This window comes from Mustela lutreola, chromosome 10 (assembly GCF_030435805.1).
Source record: "Mustela lutreola isolate mMusLut2 chromosome 10, mMusLut2.pri, whole genome shotgun sequence".
Classification (NCBI taxonomy): Eukaryota; Metazoa; Chordata; class Mammalia; order Carnivora; family Mustelidae; genus Mustela; species Mustela lutreola.
In genome coordinates, this window is record NC_081299.1 from 20431109 (window position 1) to 20449907 (window position 18799).

Sequence of the window (18799 nt, forward strand, 5' to 3'; positions counted from 1 at the left end):
CTGCTCTGGCCCTGTTTCATGACGACAGATAAAGATGCTCCCTGCCGAAATTCTCATTAGAGATTCCAGTTCCCTGACTGGAGCCTTACTGAGCAAAATGGGGTAAGAGGTGCCTGCTGCCCTTCTTTGGGAGGCAGAATTGCGCGACGGACACGGGGAGACCTGGCCTCAGGCCACCGGTGTGTGGTGGGCACTGCTCCAGCCTGGCCGCCTGTGCTCTGGCTCCGGCCGCTCGCCTGGGGAGGTCTGTACCCGCAACCTCGGATGCCGGGAGTGACTTTCCTAAAGATGCCTAGTGGCTTCTAGATCCCTTGGGTTGAGAGTTCGGACTGGGGGCAGGAGTGCAGAGGAAGAGGGATCCATAAGATCCCAGCTGTGTAAGAAGCTGACTTCTTAGCTGGCTTCTGTAAAAATGAAGGTCCTTGTCTTAGAAGGGCGCCTTCAGCTGTAGTGAAGGTGACTGTCCGTGCTGGTCACAGCCCCTCACCAAGGCCCTGTCTACCCTGCCCACCATTTACAACAAGTCATTTCATTTCCATAGCCCTAAGGAGGGGCCTGTTTTTATCCCCACTTTACAGGTTAGAAAAGAGAAAAAACCTCCCCCTGATCCCACTGTAGCGAAACTCCAGCCTGAAGCCAGAGCCAGAGCGAGGGCTCACACAGCCTCCAGGGCGAAGGTGACTGATGTGCTGGGCAGCCTGCAGCTCTGTTGGGGGCTAGGTTGGTTAAGAAGTTTAAAAAAAAAAGTTTCCCAAACTGGACAACTCACTGGAAGTTACACTAAAGGGTTTAGATGTAGTTGAGATGATAAAGTAAACCCTTGCTGGTTTCAGAATTTTAGTTGGGGGTTGGGGATGGCAGTGTTGTCTCAGAGAAGGCTCAGCAGAGAATATCCGAGCCTGCCAAGATACTGTAAGGGTCCGTTTGACTGCAGTGGAAGCAGGACCGGCTTAATCCGGTAGTTCCTAACATAAGGAGGTGTGTGTGTGGAGAAACTGGCCCCTCCGCACCATGCTTCCGAGTCATTCCAGTCATGTCCTAGCACTTCTCAGAGACGAGCACCACGGAAATGGGCTCAGTTGCCTCCTACCCTTAATGCGGCTCGAGATGGGCCACAGGTGCCTAAGCCCGTCCTGTTCCCCACCAGGATCTGCGGATGGTCGTCGCTCCAGTGAGCGTGACTCTGCGGAGGAACACAGCGCCTCCCCCACCTGGGACGCACACCCACTCCAAGAGAAGCAGGTTTCCATGGAGTCCCCTGTCCACTCATGGACCATCAGCTAAGGAGGGAGGGAATGACCATTGTTCCCTTCCCCAGGACAGGGGAGGGTGGTGAACCCCACAGAGAAGGATACCTGTTGACAGGAAGCGGCCCATTCCCTAGGTGTTCCTGGCTCAGGGTCAGCTGTTTGGTGACAGTTTGCCAAAAATATGCCCATTATCTGCAAATCATAGGATTCTAGAGTCCGAAGGACTTAGGAGATCCTGTCTGGATCCTTCATTTTGCTTGTGAGCAAACTATGGCAGTGGGGACCCACTTCTTTCAGCTCTTAGGCATGGAAATGTGCGAGCTGGGCACCCAGAAGGGCACCACGCCGCCTGCAAGAGGCTTGCCAGGCTAGCGACGTGGTCACCTGCTGAGTGCTTTAGTGGGACGAGGACGGACAGGGTAAGGACAGCAGAGATGGACAAGGGGGGGGCGGTCAGGGAGGCCTCTCGGGAGATGACATTGGAGCAGAGCACTGAAGAAAAGTAGGGAATTGCCATAAGGAGGAGTGTGTATTCAAGCTTCTCCAGGCAGAGGAACCAGAAGGACGGGGGTATGACCCATAGTGGGAGAAGGGAATCGGAAAGCTAGAGGCCAGGTCCCACCCTGTAAGCTTTCCCCCCGCGGAATTGGAAAGTTTTGAGTTACCAGGAGACACCAAAAGGTGTTCTTCCTCCTTACTTTAAAAAAAAAAGAAAAGAAGAAGAAAGGGAAGGGTTAGTAGAGACATGCTCATATAGAAATACTAGAAAATCCAGAGCTCAGGCATCTCGCCCCCTGCCACCTAGAGTCACGGAGGCTTGGGGGGGGGGGGGCGGCGGGGGGTGGTTCAGGAATCAAATGACAGAAATGGCTGTCCTGACCACAGGTGAGTCTCCCTGAAGCCAGTTCTAGCACTCCCTCTCTCACAGTTTAGCAAACCTAGAAGTTAAGTCTACCTGTCGAGAGAATAAGGGAGAGAAAGTTTCCAGTAATTCTGTCTTCGGAAGGGAGGTGGGCCTCAGGCGAGAGGGTCCTGGAATGCTTCAGAGGGGCGACCTTTGATCTTCTCTTTTTCCTTTTTCCTTTCCTTTTCTTCTCTCTTCTCTCTCTCTCTCTCTTTTTTTTTTTTTTTTAATGTTTTCAAGTGGCAGAGGGAGGGTACGCAGGAGGAGAGGCGGCAGGTGGATTAAAGTCCCCCGCATATGATGAGCCTGGCAGGAAGGCTCTGGAGTGCTCACCTACTGAGTTCGGAAACCACTGCTTGTCCCCCTGGATTCCGAGGCAACCCTCTCTGAAGCCGGGAGGAGGTGCAGTTCCGAACTCGGCCAGCAGGCGGGGCCCCGCTCCAATTCCTGGAGCTGCCGTGGTTCCAGCGTGACCTCCCAGGGCTGTGGTGTGGGAGCGGAAGCCAAGAGGAAGGAGACCCGTCTGACTCCTGGTCGCGCGCACCCTTACCGCACTTCGTGTATGTTATTCCCCTTCATTCTCCCAACAGCTCTGAGAGGAAGCCAGGAGAGCCCCATCTCACAGCCGGGGAACTCGAGGCTCTGGGAGAGTCACACGCAGGCAAGTGGTAGAGCAGTGATTCAAGCCTGGGCCTGGTGTTTGGGACTCTGAAGGGCACAAGGAAGCTCCTGACCTGGGTTGCTGCCGTTTCCGGGCAGGGGGTGTGTGTGAGAGACTGGAGCTTGGGCCTGGGCCCTTTCTAATTTTTCTCCCTCTCAATGTCCTACTGTGGCCAGGACATGGGGGTTCAAGAGCATCCAGCTCCGGGGCCCCTAAACAGACCAGGTTTGGCCACTCACCACTGACAAAATCCAAAGACAGAGGGACGAGTGGTGGCGGGACAGGAAAGGCATTTATTGGGGCTCCTGGGTGGCTCAGTGGCTTGAGCTGCTGTCTTCCACTATAGTCATGATCTCAGGGTCCTGGGATCAAGCCCCACATCCCTGCTCAGCAGGAGCCTGCTTCTCTCTCTCATGCTCCCTCTGTGCTGTCTCTCTCTCTCTCAAATAAATAAAATCTTTAGAAAAGAAGGGGGGCGGTATTTATTCAGTGAGGCCGACACCGGAAAGACAGGGGACTAGTGTCCCAAAGACTTTCTCCCAAGTGCCAAAGTGCCAGGCTTATATTAGGAGAATGTGGGACAGGGGCCAGTGGGTCCAAGCAGGGGGACAGTGAAGGTCAGTCAGGTCCATCATTGTCTTGGGGTCACGGGGTCTTGCTGGCTCAGGGCTGTCCTTATTGCTTGAGGTAGGAGTTCGGGTTACCTCATGCTAGGCTTTGCCTGCTCAGTCTTTCACCTGAGTTAAGAGGTAAGCTGGAAGGAACTCGGAAAGTTTGGGGTCAAAATGGAGGTAGCGTGAGGCCTCTTTACTCCTTCTGTCTCCATCTCTGGTGTCTTCTTCCAGCTGGGCTCTCTCTACCCCAAACCACACACACTATCGCACCTTAGCCAGGGAACAAGGTTACTTACTCATCACCCACAAGCAGATGAGCAGAGCAGCCGTGCAAGGAGCTCTCAGGAGAGAGCCTCTGCTGCCCAGGTCTCCTGCCCGCCATTGCCTCCACCTTCCTGCTCCAGCCACGTCATCTGGGCACCAGAGCCTGTCTGCCCTCCCTGCAGCTATGCCCTCCTACTGACGGTCAAGCCCACCCTCTCCTGGGCCCATTACTGAGCACTCAAGCTCAGACCACTCTAGACCTTCTCTTGATTCCCTTTCCCCACCAGCTACCTCAGCTTCCTTCCATTTCTCTGCTGGGCTTTGCTGTCCACCTCCTGGAAAGAATGGTCTTGTCTTGCTGCATCAGCTTCCTCTTTTCCACTCCCTCCTGCATCCACTCCTGGCAGGCTTTAGCCCCAACACTCCCTCAAAACCTCATCTGCTTATATACCCTGGTCAGTTGCGTCACAATCACTGCTCCTCCTAGAATATTCCAGAAGTTGCCCCTTAAACCTCCAGAGGAAGACCGATCTTTCCACTGCAAGTCTGGCTCTACTCCGCACCCACCCCCAATATCTCTCAGTTTTCCTGCGTCTCCCCGCCTTGCTGACACTGCTGCAGCCACCCTCGGGGGGCTGGCAGGTCTCCCAACCCTACCCCTGTGGCTGGGACTCTTCCCCAGATGTCAGCATGGCCCCCTCCCTCACTGCCTTCAAGTGGTGAAAGAGGAAAGCAGCTCCTCTAGGAGCTGGCCTGGCACTCACCGCTGGGCCTTGGTGTTCTCCTATCGAACAATTTCACAGCACATCGACATCAGAAAAAGCCCCGCTGTGTCGATGATGAACACAAACAGGACCACTCCATAACCAGGTCTGAACACAGACAAAACACGAACATTGCCCAGACCACAAAAAGGACCACCATCGGGGCACCTGGGTGGCTCAGTGGGTTAAGCCTCTGCCTTTGGCTCAGGTCATGATCTCAGGGTCCTGGGATCGAGTCCCGCATCAGGCTCTCTGCTTGACAGGGAGCCTGCTTCCTCCTCTCTCTCTGCCTGCCTCTCTGCCTACTTGTGATCTCTCTCTCTCTCTGTCAAATAAATAAATAAAAAATCTTAAAAAAAAAAAAAAAAAGAACCACCATCTTTATCATGGGTTGACTTGTGGTTCCAAAAGGTGTGCCCACCCAGAACCTCAGAATGTGACCTTCTTTGGAAAAAGAGTCTGCCATGTAATTACAGGATAAGGTAGGGATCTTGAAATGAGATCACCTGGATTAGAATGGGCACTGAATCCAATGACAAATGTCCTTCTAAGGAACAGAAAGGAGGAGAGACACACAGAGGGGGAGGCACGCGAGATGGTACAGAGTTTGGTATGACGTGTCCACAAGGCAAGGAATCCCAGGGATTGCCAGCAGCCCCTAGAAGCCAGGAGGAGGCATGGGACAGGTTCTCCCCCAGAGCCTCCAGAAGAAACCAGCCTCCAGTCTCCATGCCTGGGAACGGCCACATTAATGCTGCCATAAGCCATCCAACGTGTGTGATTTGTTATAGCAAACCCTGGAAAGGAATGCACTCTCCCGTGCCAGCTCCTAGGAGAGGGTGTTGCTTCTTACCAAAGACAGCTGTGGCCTTGGCCGGGTTTCCTCTCCTTCTAGATAGAGTTTATTAGGATCCCCAGGGGTGGAATTGGCCTGGTTTCCTGAAAGCATCCAGAGTCAAGCCCTGCTTCCATCAGCACTCCCAAATCCCCTACCCCAAGCTCAAATCCTATAGCAATGCCTTCCTAACCCTCCCTCACCAAGTCACCTGTAATCCTTGTGGAACCTGCTGTCCCTTGCTCCCGAGTCATAAATCCAACTTGCTAACTGTCCTGTGTTCCAGCCCTCTGTGGCTGGAGGGCACTGACAAAGTCTTCACCCAAAGGCCGGCCCACCTCCCTCTCTCCTCCCCCCTCCCCTTCTCCGTCTCCCCCTGCCTCTCCTCACCTTGTCCCACACTAGGTCACCTTAGTGACTTTCTCTGTGCTGATGGTGGTCTGCTCCCCCCAACCCCCATCTGAATGTGAACTCCACCACGGGGCAAGGATTGTTTGTCCGTTGTGTTTCTGGAACTTTTCAAAATGGTGAGAACCCAGCCCTCCCTGGGCTCTTGGGGTAAGACTTGTTGAGTGAGGGAATGGCAGCCAGGCCGGGAGCAAGCCCAGGGAGCTGCTAACCAGTCTGGCCATCGAGAAAGCTTCCCTGGAAGGGCCTGGGGTGGGGGCTGGGACTGGATGAGTAAACAGACATGATCCAGGCACAAAGAGTGGGCTTTATGAGAATGTTCTGGCATGTGCGAGAAGCCTGGGGAGGCAAGGGGTTACTTCAAGATTGGAGGAGAATGAGCACTTCAAGGTGGCTGAAGAGGAGGTTCTGGAAAAATCAAGCCAAGAGACGAGGCTGAGAGCTGTCAGGGGCTGGGACGTGAGAGGCCAGGTCATGGGGCGGCAGACTGTGCTGGGGAGCAAGTGAGCTTGGGAAGGCCAAGGGCGTGCCCGCTGGAGGGTGAAATGCCCTTAGCTGGGTCATTGGCAGCCGGAGAGAAGGGGCAGGGTCTGGGGAGAAGGGAGAAAGCCCAGGGTGAATCCTGGGTGTCTGGTCTGGGCATCTGGGGGTGCGGAGGTGCCATTCACCACGGAGGGGAACACACGTCTGGAGTTCAAGGTTGGACTGGAGACCAGGCTTGGCAGATGAGACTGAAGGCGCAGAGGGGGATTCCGAAGATTTCTACCAGAGAAGCCATAGTGGGGAGGGCTTCTGGGAAGGGCGGAGGGAGGCTTACTTCTCTCCTCCTTTCTGTCTGGGGCTCGGGGTCACTTGCTGGGACAGAGGGCTCCTGTCTTTGCTAATGAGTAATTCGCTGCTTCAAGCTTCTTTCGCTTCTTTCGAGAGTGGGGGTGGAATGGGGGGGACGGGAGGGGGTGAGTAGGGGTGGGAGGTTCTGCGAAGCAGCAGCCCAGACAGAGGCAGCAGTGGCCACTCTGGAACCAAAGCCCCACCTGGAGGCAGAGAGGGTGTTCTGGCCCTGGGACTCAGGCCCTGTTGTTCTGGGAAAGCGCATTACCAGCGCTGAAGTGGGCAGTCACCAGAGGAAGTCTGGCCACCATCAGCAGTCCACAGGCAGCAGGGCTGGGGGCGAGCCTGGCACAGGCTGGCACGGTCCCTCCTCGTCCCAATGGCCTCAGCCCCCAGCTCCCCCGCAACCCCCACCTGAGCCGGAGGCAGCCCTGCCCAGGTGGGAAAGGGCAGGCGGGTGCTCTAACCCAGAGCCCATGGGCTCCATCTCCTGATACCATGCTGCCTCCTAAATGCCTTTCTGGTCTGCCTCCTGCCCTCTCGCCTGCCAGGCCTGGTGGGGCCTCCCCACCGCCCTCTGAGCCCAGCAACAGCCTCCTCAGAGCTGCCCCTGCTTTCCACGCCCTCTTCCTCACCTCCACCAGAATCTTGCTAAAGTGCAATTCACCTCATTCAGTGAATCAGAGACTCGTTCTCAAAACCTTTGGGTTAAAGGCTAGACTCCTTTCTGGAGTTTTGCAGGGCCTGTTCCTACCAGAAAACTTCTTTTCAGTTCCTCAGTGTGTATCCTTCCTGCTGCCCTCCCCCTTGATCTCTCCCTCAGTCTCCGCCTCCCATCACTTCCTCTGGGCAGCCTTCTGTGGTCCTGGGGTGCGGAAGGGTCTGCTTGTGTAACCCACACTGGCTGGGTTTTCCCCCACCGGGGAGCCCAGAGGACAGAGACTGGTAGCCCGGTTCACCACGATTTCCCAGCAAACCCACAGGGGGCCAGAAATAGAGATGGTTATGGAGCTCTTCCAACCCCCTTTCCTCCCTGGATCCTTGGATCCTGCCCCACTGGGAAAGCAGGTTCTTCCCAGCTAGAAGAAACAGGCTGAGTCGCGACGCTGTGTCCTTTCGCTTGTGACCCCAGAGCCCTGAGCCCAGTGGCCCTCCCACTGGTGCTGGGAGGACAGAGACATCACCAATCTGAAGTCACATTTCCGCAAGACTCCCAAATCCTTGAGGAAGTAAGGGAATGAGGAGGCAGGGCACAGGCTCCTGTGGAGATGCACAAGAGAGGATGAGGAAGGGACCTTTCCCTTCTCCGAGCCGCACAGAGGGGTGGTTCGAACCCAGGATCCTGGCTCAGTCCTTTCCTGACTGCAGGACTTGGCACATACCGCTTTACCTTTCTAGGTGGCAGTTTTCCCATCTGTAAAATGGAAAGAAGATCTTTTATCCCTCGGGCTATTTGCAGGCTTCATGAAACAATGCACAGAAAGCCGCTGGCACAGTGCCTGCCCTTGGTGAGCCAAGTTCCCCTTCCTGGGCCTTCTCAAGGCCTCATGTATAAGCAAATTCAAGTTTGTGCATTGCCTGGCAGGGGATGGATGGGGCAGACCCAGGGGAGCGGGAAGAGAACACAAGGCAGAGTGCTGGGGGCCCGTCTCTGGGCTGTGGGACAGGTTCCTGGGGCTGAGGAAGACGGAGAAAGCCTAATGAGAGAGAGAGGGATCTCTCACCTACTCCAGTCCCCTTTCCTTACAGCTGGGGAAACTGAGGCTAAGAGTGGGCAGCAGCTGTTGTTGTTGCCCGAGTATCACTCAGAGCCAGGTTAGGTACTGCAGCTTTCCTGAACTTACTGCAATGAATGCAAGTTTTGCCCCTCTCTGGAAGCCAGGCCAAGAGAATCACGATGGTGAGGCCACGCACTTTAGACTCAGACAATTCTTTGGCTCAAGGTCACAAGGAAGAGGCTGTTGTGTGACAAGCCAAAAACCCAGGGCTCCAGACTCTCTGGAACCCTTTCTTCTGCCCCAAAAAGTGTCATCCTCCCAGGATCTGGAGGAAGGCATGGGGCCTGGGGGAATGAGGGCTGATCCCATTCCAGAATCCTCCCATTATCTGTTCAAGGAATGCTAGGAAATAGGCAAAGAAGAGACACGCCCAGCTCTCGTGGAGAAAATCTGCCAGAACAGAATGTGTCTTTGTGGCAAGAGGATTAATTTAGGCTGACTTTTTTTTTTTTTTTTAAGATTTTATTTATTTATTTATTTATTTAAATTTTTATTTATTTATTTATTTGACAGAGATCGCAAGTAGGCAGAGAGGCAGGCAGAGAGAGAGAGAGAGAGAGAGGGAAGCAGGCTCCCTGCTGAGCAGAGAGCCCGATGCGGGACTCGATCCCAGGACCCTGAGATCATGACCTGAGCCGAAGGCAGTGGCTTAACCCACTGAGCCACCCAGGTGCCCAAGATTTTATTTATTTTTTTGACAGAGAGAGAGAGAGATCACAAGCAGGCAGAGAGAGAAGGGGAAGCAGGCTCCCTGCTGAGCAGAGAGCCCGGTGAGATCCCAGGACCCTGAGATCATGACCTGAGCCAAAGGCAGAAGCTTAACCCACTGAGCCACCCAGGTGCCCCTAGGCTAATTATTTTTATGAAACAGAAAACTCAAGAAGTTTTTCTTCTTGTCTCTCCCCCAACTCTTTAAAAGGATTTTGATGGAAGACCTGTCCCAGGAAGGGAGCTGTCACCAAAGATAACTACCGTATAATATAAACCTGGTGTGGTAGACAGGAGGAGACTAGGAAAGTCTGCTTGTGAAAATTCTCTCTAGGCCCCATCGTTTCTGTAGGCACCCCCACCCCAAACCTTTGTTAACCAAACATTTACTCTTTCTCACCTTCCTGTGATTGTCTTCCTTCTCTTTGAAGTTCCAGATTACTAAGCCCTTCTTTTTAGCTCCTGATGGCCTATAAACCTTAGCTGCCAGACTGGGTCTCATATTCTTATGGCATTGCCATAGATAACATAATTACATTTGATTTTCTGTTGATCTGTCTCCTGTCAATTTAATTCTTAGACTATCCAGAAAATCTTGAAAAGTAGAGGAGAATTTTTTCCTTCCCAGCACAGCCTGCCAGGGAAGAGATGCTAAGGAAAGAAATCACAAGTAAAGGTCACATTGTAACCATGAGGAGGGCTGTGGAGAAGGGGTTCCTGGTACTGTACTGGGTGACCTAAGGGACCATACGCTGTCTGTGGGAGGGTCAGGAAGCCTTCTTGAGGACGTGATGCTTAGGCTGAGACTCAGGATGGAAAGGTTACTAGGAAATCTGTATCTTGGTCTCTACATCCTGTTCCTGACAGAGGGCTCCTAAGCCCTTATAAATTCCTAAGTGGGGGCAGCTGGCTGGCTCAGTCAGTGGAGCATGAGACTCTTGATCCCAGGGTTGTGTGTTCGAGCCCCAGGCTGGGCCTAGAGATTACTTAAAAAAAATTCTTAAGTGAGAAGAGCACTAGGAGCATCTTTGTTCTATGGAGGGGACTCTGGGTGGGCTCCTGGATGACTCCTGGAGGGCGGCTGGTCACCAGAGGGACCAAACCATGACTAGAAGCTTAGAATTTTCAGACCCTGTGCCCGCCCTCCACACACTTTTCCGGGGAAAGGAGAGGGGCTGGAACCAGACTTACTACCCGATCAGGCCTATGGGAAGCCTCCATAAAATCCCAATAGTACAGGAAGGTGTGAACACATCCACACCAGGAAAGTGTTATACCGCAACTCTTTAGGGATAGAGGTTCCTGCACTTGGGACCTTCCCACGCCTTGTCCTTTATATCTCTTCACCTGAGCGCTCATCTGGATCCGTTATCACATCCTTTAATAAACTGGTAAGTGTAAGCAAGTGTTTCCCTGAGTTCTGTGAGCCACTCTAACAGATTAATCAAACCTAAGGAGAGGTTCCAATCCATGGCCAGTTGGTCAGAAGCACAAGTGATGACCTGGGCTTGCAACTGACAATGAAGTGAAGGAGAGGGTCAGTCCTGTGGGACTGAGCCCTTACCGTGAAGCTCTCTCTGGGTAGATAGTGTCAGAACTGAGTTGAATGGTAGGACACCCATCTGGTGTCACAGAGAATTAGTTGGGATGGAGGAAATTTCTTGGGAAGATGTTTTTTTTTTCCCTACACAGTTACCCAGGCAAGAAGGTGATGTGTATTCTAAGCAGAGGGAATGTCATATGCAAAGGTCCTGTGGTGGGAAGAAGTACAATACAATCTAGGAAAATGCTCCAGCTTTACCTTTTCAAGAATGCAAAGTAGAGACATCTTATTTCCCTTTTCTTCTCCAAAATCACTCCCTACCCATATACACACACATACAGGATGAGAAGAACAAGAAACAGAAATTACCTTCTAGGAAGATACTTCCAGGAAGTTACCTCAAACTATAATACTGTAGAAAAGCATCAAATGCTCTGTATTCCAGTACTGTTGAAAAATGGAATTATTAAATAATTGTGTCTTTTTTCTAGTTCTAAGACTTGGCCTCCTTAGGTCAATGAAATTCCAATATCTGGCTGTAAGAATGAAAATCTTCCTAATGAACAAGAACTGTGAAAACAAGCCTCAGAAAGATGAGAAGGTACCTGTCCTCTGTGTCCTGAAGCTGTAGAAACAGAAATACTTATTATACTCCATCATAAAAATGAGTTCAAGGATCAGACACCATAGGGGTCAAAACAAGAACTTTCATAAAAGTATCCATCTTTAAAAAAAAAAAAAAAAGTATTCATCTTGTTTTCCTGTCCAATACAGGAATTTGATTTTGTCCATTAAAAACATATTAGCTTTATTAATATAAATCTGTCCTTGCACAAGAAAGTCTTCTTCTTTTTTTTTTTAATTTACTTATTTATTTATGAAGAGAGAGAGAAGAGAGAGCACAAGCAGTGGGGAGAGGCAAAGAGGAAGCACAGCACCCAACTGGGGGTGGGTAGGAACTCGATCCCAGGCCTTGGAGATCATAACCTGAGCTGAAATCAAGAGTCAGCTGCTTGGGGCACCTGGGTGGCTCAGTCAGTTGGCCATCTGTCTTTGGCTAGGGTAGTGGCCCCGAAGGGGACTTCCTGCTCAGTAGGCCATCTGCATCTCTCTCTGCCCCTCCCCTCACTCATGCATGCACAGTCTCTCTCTCTCTCTCTCTCTTTGAAATAAATAAATAAAATCTTAAAAAAAAAAAAAAGTGTCGGCTGCTTACCTGACTGAGTCACCCAGGTGCCGAAGCACAGGAGAATCTTGAAAGATGATCATTTCACATTGTACGACACTCTGTGGAAGTAACTTTAAATCCAAATATAAGCCTGAAGCTTTGCACAGTGGCAGGATCATGGGCAAGGAGGTTTATTAGAGGCACGATTATTGCTAATTGAAAACAAAAATAAGGGCTCCTGGGTGGCTCAGTCAGTTAAGCGGCTGCCTTTGGCTCAGGTCATGATCTCAGGGTCCTGGAATCAGGCCCCACACCAGGCTCTCTCCTCAGCAAGGAGCCTGCTTCCCCCCTCCCTCTGCCTGCTGCTCTGCCTACTTGTGATCTCTCTCTCTCTCTCTCTGTGTCCAATAAATAAAACCTTAAAAAAAAATTAAAACAAAAAAAGAAAACAAAAATAAGCCTGTGATGGTACTGGCTATCTTCATTGATAACTTGGTCTGTGATAATTATGTTACAAATGTCATCTCTTAGTTACTTCTAAGCCTTTTCCTGTGGAGGGGTGGGTCAAAGCAGAAGTCAATCCTTGGCAACTCCCTTTCTCACATGATATGTAATACCCATGAAGAACAGAATGAATCAAAAATGCAATTTTTTTTTTTTAGATTTTTATTTTTAGGTAATCTCTACACACCCAATGTGGGGCTCACAACCCTGAGTTCCAGACTTACACCCTCCACTGATCAAGTCAGCCAGGCACCCCTCAAAAATACAATTTTAAAGAAGTTCTTGTAGATTAAAAATATAAAAGCAGAAACTATTAGAAGTAGAAGAATGGTTCGAAGATGAAGTCTGAAATTTCCTAAAAATTTCCTAGAATATAGAACGAGAGGGCAGGAGATAAAGAAGTGGCCCAGAAGATACAACATATATTTAAAGGAGCTCCTGAAAGAAAACAAAACAAAACAAAACAAAACAAAAAACCAGAAAACAAACAGAAAAGCAAGGAAATTTCTAGAACTGCGGGGTGTGAGTTACCAGATTAAAAATATCCATAGGTGGGGCGCCTGGGTGGCTCAGTGGGTTAAGCCGCTGCCTTCGGCTCAGGTCATGATCTCAGGGTCCTGGGATCGAGTCCCGCGTCGGGCTCTCTGCTCAGCGGGGGGCCTGCTTCCCTTCCTCTCTCTCTGCCTGCCTCTCTGCCTACTTGTGATCTCTCTCTGTCAAATAAATAAATAAAATCTTTAAAAAAAAAAAAAAATCCATAGGTGACCAGAAGCAAGAATGGAAGACCCACAGACGGCTGAACGTGTGAAATGAGCCTCAGGGACTGAGAGAAGACTCCCAGCCTTCATACTCAAGGGGTCTAGGATAAGAATGACCTTAGACTTCCCAACAGCAAACACGTTACTACAAGACCATGGAGCCATGCTTCCACATTTGGGGGGAACATTGCTTACAACCTGTACCTCAATACCAGCCAGATCAGTGTTGAAGAATAAATGATGCTAGTGGTGCTTGGGTGGCTCAGTGGGTTAAAGCCTCTGCCTTTGGCTCAGGTCATGATCCCAGGCTCGTGGGATCAAGCTCAGCAGGGAGCCTGCCTCTCTGCCTACTTAGGATCTCTGTCTTTCAAATAAATAAATACAATCTTAAAAAAAAAAAGGACTTATTTAAAAAAAAAAAAAGACTTATAAGAATAAACGATGCTATCCATTGGATTTAGGTTTAGAAACAGAGATGATTTTTTTAAGATTGTGATAAAATACACATAACATAAAATTCGCCATCTTAACCATCTAAAAAATTTTATTTATCTATTTATCTGTCTATCTATATTCATTTAGAGCATGTGCGTGTGGTGGGAAGGGACAGAGGGAGAGGGAGAAGAGGGAATCTTAAGCAGGCTCCACTGTGGAGCCTGATGCCAGGCTCCATCTCATGACCCTGAGATCATGACCTGAGCTGAAATCAAGAGTCAGATGCTTGGGCGCCTGGATGGCTCAGTGGGTTAAGCTGCTGCCTTCGGCTCAGGTCATGATCTCAGGGTCCTGGGATTGAGTCCAGCATCGGGCTCTCTGCTCAGCAGGGAGCCTGCTTCCTCCTCTCTCTCTCTGCCTGCTTCTCTGCCTACTTGTGATCTCTCTCTCTCTCTCTGTCAAATAAATAAATAAATAATCTTAAAAAAAAAAAAAAAGAGTCAGATGCTTGACCTACTGGGCCATCCAGGCATGCCTAAAAATATTTTTTTAAAGTAATCTCTACACCCAGCATGGGGCTTGAACTCACAACCCCAAGATCAAGCGACATATGCTCTTCCAACTGAGCCAGCCACGTACTGCCCATCTCAACCATTTTTCTTCCTGAAGATTTTATTTATTTGTTTTCTTGAGAGAGAGAGGGAGAGGAGCTGAAGGAGAGGGACAGCTGCCTCTGCACTGAGCGTGGAGCCCCACGTTGGGCTCGGTCTCAGGACCCAGAGATTAGGACCTGAGCCAAAAATCAAGAGTCTGACGCTGAACCCACTGAGCCACTCAGGCACTCCACACCCCACCCCCGCCCCCACCAGCCATTTTTAACTACGGACTTAGTGATGTTAAGTACATTCACACTGTGATACAGCCAATCCCCAGAACTTTTTCATCTTGCAAAACTGAAACTCAATCTTGTTAAACAACAACTCCTTATTTTTCCCTCCCTGTAGCTCCCGGCAGCCACATTTTACCTTCTTTATGAAGTTGGCTGCTCTAGGTATCTCCTAGACTGACTTATTTCACCGAGCATAATATCCTCAAGGTTCATGCTTGTTGAAGCACGCGTCAGGATTTCATCCTTTTTTATGGCTGAAGAATATTCCACTGTAGGTGTGTCATTCATCTGCGGATGGACACTTGGATCTCTTCCACTTCCTGGTTATTATGAATAACGCCACCATGAGCATCGTTGTGCGAATAGCTATTTGAGTCCCTGCTTTCAATTCTTTTGGGCGTATACACACCAGAAGTGGGGTTGCTGGATCATACAGTAACTCTATTTTTAATATTTTGATAAAGAGACCACTTTTCCTTTAACTTCTGCTGGAAGGAGACAGCAGCCCCGGGCTGCTCTCCGCTAGCCCAGAAAGCCTGATCCCTGCCCCAGAAGGGAGCCCTGGTCCTTCCCTCTGCTCACCAGCCAAGCAGGTGCTGTGGTTCCTCCGCAGAGAGGAGCAGGTGGTCTGGCCTCCATCGGATCCCAGTGAGGAAGTACAGGGCCAGAAAGCTCTCTGGGCTCAAACCCGCTTCCCCAGGCTGGAGGCTGATGGTTTCCCTTTCTGGTCTGTTCCTTCCTGGGCTCTCCCCCAGTTTGAGACCTAGTCAGTTCCCTGGCCCGGGGAGCTCCTGCCCAGCCCTCCCCAGCAGCGGCTTTCCCTCCCTTCCTCCCCTCTTCCTCTCTCCTCCAGGCTCCTCCCCTCCCCAACCGCCCCGTCTCTACCTCTCAACCCTCGGTCTCCTCCCTTCTCCCTTCCCCTCTCAGATTTCCTCCCCTCCCCCTCCTTTCTCTCTTCCCCGCACCTTCTCTGTCCTCTTATTTCTCTCCTCTCCTTCCCCCTCCTTTTTTCTCTGCCCCTCCTCCTTCTCCCCTCTCTCACGCCCTGCCCCTCCTCCTCTTTCCCCCCAACACTGGGGGCTGCGAAAACTCCTTCGCCTGCCCCTGCTTCACAAGGTCTAGAAGATAAGGTTTGAAGGACTTTCTCATCACACGGAGGCTGACAGCCCTTCAAAGCTTCACAACCAGTCACGTGAAGTCTTCATTGAGGACAGACGGAGAGCGGGCATTTCTTTCCAGAAGTCCCTACCCCCATCCTTGTGGAAATCTGCAATGGCGGTGGTGGGGGTGGGGGGCTCCCTCCAGGATGGCCTGTGCCATGGTCTCAGGGAATCCTTGGCAGGGAGCGGCTTATGTTATCCTTACAAACCATGTTCTAGAAAATCTAGAAAACAGGGAAAAGACAACAGATGGCTCTTCAGGTCCCCGGGGCTCCCGGTGCGGTGAGCAATCCTGGTTTCATCCGTGAGTTCTGGGAACTTGTCTCTGCTGACCTGGACGGTGACGGGCCCCGGGGCTGAACCTATGAGCCTGTGTGTAACTGTGCAGGCAGGCACCCCCGAACCCCACAAGAGCCTTGGGACTTGGGAAGGGGCCACCTCTGGGCAGCCAGTAGGGCCTGTGCCAAGAGACAGAAGCCCACAGCACCAGAAGCCTCCTGACTGCTACAGTGTTTTCCGCCGACCCCCCCTGGCTAGCGGGCCACACTGGTGGACATAAGGGGACAACAGGTTGCTGTTAACAACGTTAACAACGCCCCCCCCCCCCCCAGATGCTGCATTGCCCTCCTGGAGAGGACCTCCGCCCCTGTTTGGGCCAAGTACCAAGTGCAAAAGTGTTTGGTGTCAACAAATCAGGCAGGGACCCAACCCCTACCCCCTCACCCCCAGTCACCCTGAATCACCCTACTACTGTGACCACAGGAAGCCTGGAGCCACTCATCCTCTGATGCTGAAAACTGTGAGACTTACAGAAATGAGGAACTCCTGTTCTGGGTTGTGGCAGGCCTCTCCTCAGGCTGCCTTCCCCACTTCCCCCTGCCTGCCCGCCCCTCCTCCCCTCATCTCTCCCCCAGGCCCCGCCCACCCGGACCTCTCCACACCCCACTCCACCTCTGAGGAGCTCCCAGGCTGGGAAAAGTGCCAAGGGCTGAGGCCAAGGCTACCGCAGGCCAGGCCCGGCTTCCAATACCATTTCCTCCATTTGCATGCTGTGTAACAGCGAGGAGGAGAGTTTTCCACTCGGAATCTCATTTACCTAAACTAGAAGGCAGGGAATTAAGAGAAGTAAATGTGATGAGGTTCCTGAGAAAAGTCAGAGGCACAAGAGGCCCTCCGAAAACAATCATAAGAACAGATATTGAGCGCTGGGCACGTGCCCTAAGCCCATCACTCTACCATTTCTACCAAGACCCTGCTCCCACCAGCCCACTGGAAAGAGGGGGACCGAGGCTCAGAGAGGTTAAGGAACTTGCCCAAGATCACACAGCTAAGAAGTGGTGGAGCCAGGCTTTGAGCCCAGCTCTATTTTCAAAGCTTATCTTTTTATTCTTCATCCTCTGCTGCAATTCTAGGCCAACCCGAACCGAGCAGAAATCTGTCAGACTTGCTTGGTCCACTGAAACCTCTGGGGAAGAGATGAATAATTATCACTGTTTCCTCCAGCCTGCCTCAGAAGCCCTCGGTTCCTCGGGGCGTCTGGCCGGCTTGGTGGTAGAGCACATAGCTCTTGGTCTTGGGGTTGTGAGTCTGAGCACCACACTGGGTATAGAGATCACTTAAATGAATAAATAAAAACTTAAAAAGAAAATTCCTAGCTTCCTCCACTTTCTTGTCGCATGATCTCAGACAATACTTTTCTGAGCCTCAGTTTTCTCACCTGTGAAATGGGAATGATAATGTCTGTCTGTCTTGCTTGTGGGGAGGCATAAGTGAACATATGTTTGTATTGAGCCTGCGCAGGGTAGGTGCCCACAGAATCACACCTGCCAGTGTTTCTGGAAACAGAGAAATGGCCCCCCTCTGCTTCACATATCCTCCTCCCTGGCCTGTGGCCCCATGGTCCCTGGCATACCTGTGTACCTCTCCTCTCAGCTCTTGCAAGAGTCCTTCCTTTTCTTATTGGGTCCATTGGAGGCTCAACAACCTTTCAACATGACAAATATGCCCACAGAAGCTACAAACACCAGCATACCATTTGACCCAGAAATTCCACTTTGGGGATCTATCTCAAGGAAACATTTTCCACGCATTCATTCAGTGAGTCATTAACAACAGTAATTTATTGAGCATCTACTGTTTGCCAGGCCCTGTGATATGCTGGGACTATACTGGGGAGCAAAGCAGACTGCTACTCCAACCTCTGACCACCAGAAGACAATGATCTTTTTTTTTAAGTTCTGGATTTAAAAAAGTTTTTTTTTCTATTTTATTGTAAGTAGGCCCCACACCCAATGTAGGGCTCAAACTCGTGACTCTGATGAACAGTTGCATGCTCTACCCACTGAGCCATCCAGGCGCCCCCAGAAGCTAACTGACTAATTGCTGAGGAGACATTAAATAAACAATTACACATATAAATATAAAACTGCAAAATTGTAATGGCGAGGAAATGTTTCAATGTGTTGTGTTGTAGCAGGCTTTTGCCTGCTAATCTTGTAGGTCCACTTCTGTGCCCAGGAATCTGGGAAAAGATAAAGGCAAAGGAAAGGGAGGATGGTTTTTTTTTTTTTTTTTTGAAGATTTTATTCATTTAGGGGCACCTGGGTGGGCTCAGTGGGTTAAAGCCTCTACCTTTGCTTCAGTCATGATCCCAGGGTCCTGGGATCAAGCCCGGCATTGGGCTCTCTGCTCAGCAGGGAGCCTGCTTCCCCCTCTCTCTCTGCCTGCCTCTCTGCCTCCTTGTGATCTGTGTCTGTCGATTAAATAAATAAAATCTTTTAAAAAAATTTTAAAAAAGGATTTTATTCATTTATTTGACAGAGAAAGAGATCACAAGGAAGCAGAGAGGCAGGCAGAGAGAGAGAGAAGCAGGCTCTCTCGATCACAGGATCCCAAGACCATGACCTGAACTGAAGGCAGAGGTGTTTTTTTTTTTTTTTTTTTTTTTAAAGATTTTATTTATTTATTTGACAGAGAGAGATCACAAGTAGGCAGAGAGGCAGGCAGAGAGAGAGGAGGAAGCAGGCACCCTGCTGAGCAGAGAGCCCGATGTGGGACTCGATCCCAGGACTCTGAGATCATAACCTGAGACGAAGGCAGCGGCTTAACCCACTGAGCCACCCAGGCGCCCCTGAAGGCAGAGGTTTAACCCACTGAGCCACCCAGGCACCCAGGAAAGGGAGGATTTTAAAGTTTTCTGTTGAGTGTTATCACTCAGGAACTTCTCCTTGAAGGTCAAGGCTGGACCTGATGTCAGCTGGGTCATGGGGTGGGCAGCGCGTCTGTAATGTTTAGGCAAAGAAAGAAAAAGACAAAAATAAGAGGC

General features: G+C 50.8%; 1 long non-coding RNA gene across 1 annotated transcript; it reads right to left on the reverse strand.

Moving 5' to 3' along the window:
- Positions 1–7730: 7730 nt before the first annotated feature.
- On the reverse strand, positions 7731–15130 carry LOC131810027 (uncharacterized). The gene is made up of 2 exons (XR_009345369.1): positions 14451–15130; positions 7731–7945 (listed from the first exon to the last, which is right to left on the reverse strand). It is a non-coding gene; the product is annotated as an uncharacterized LOC131810027 (long non-coding RNA).
- Between the last annotated feature and the right edge of the window lie 3669 nt (positions 15131–18799).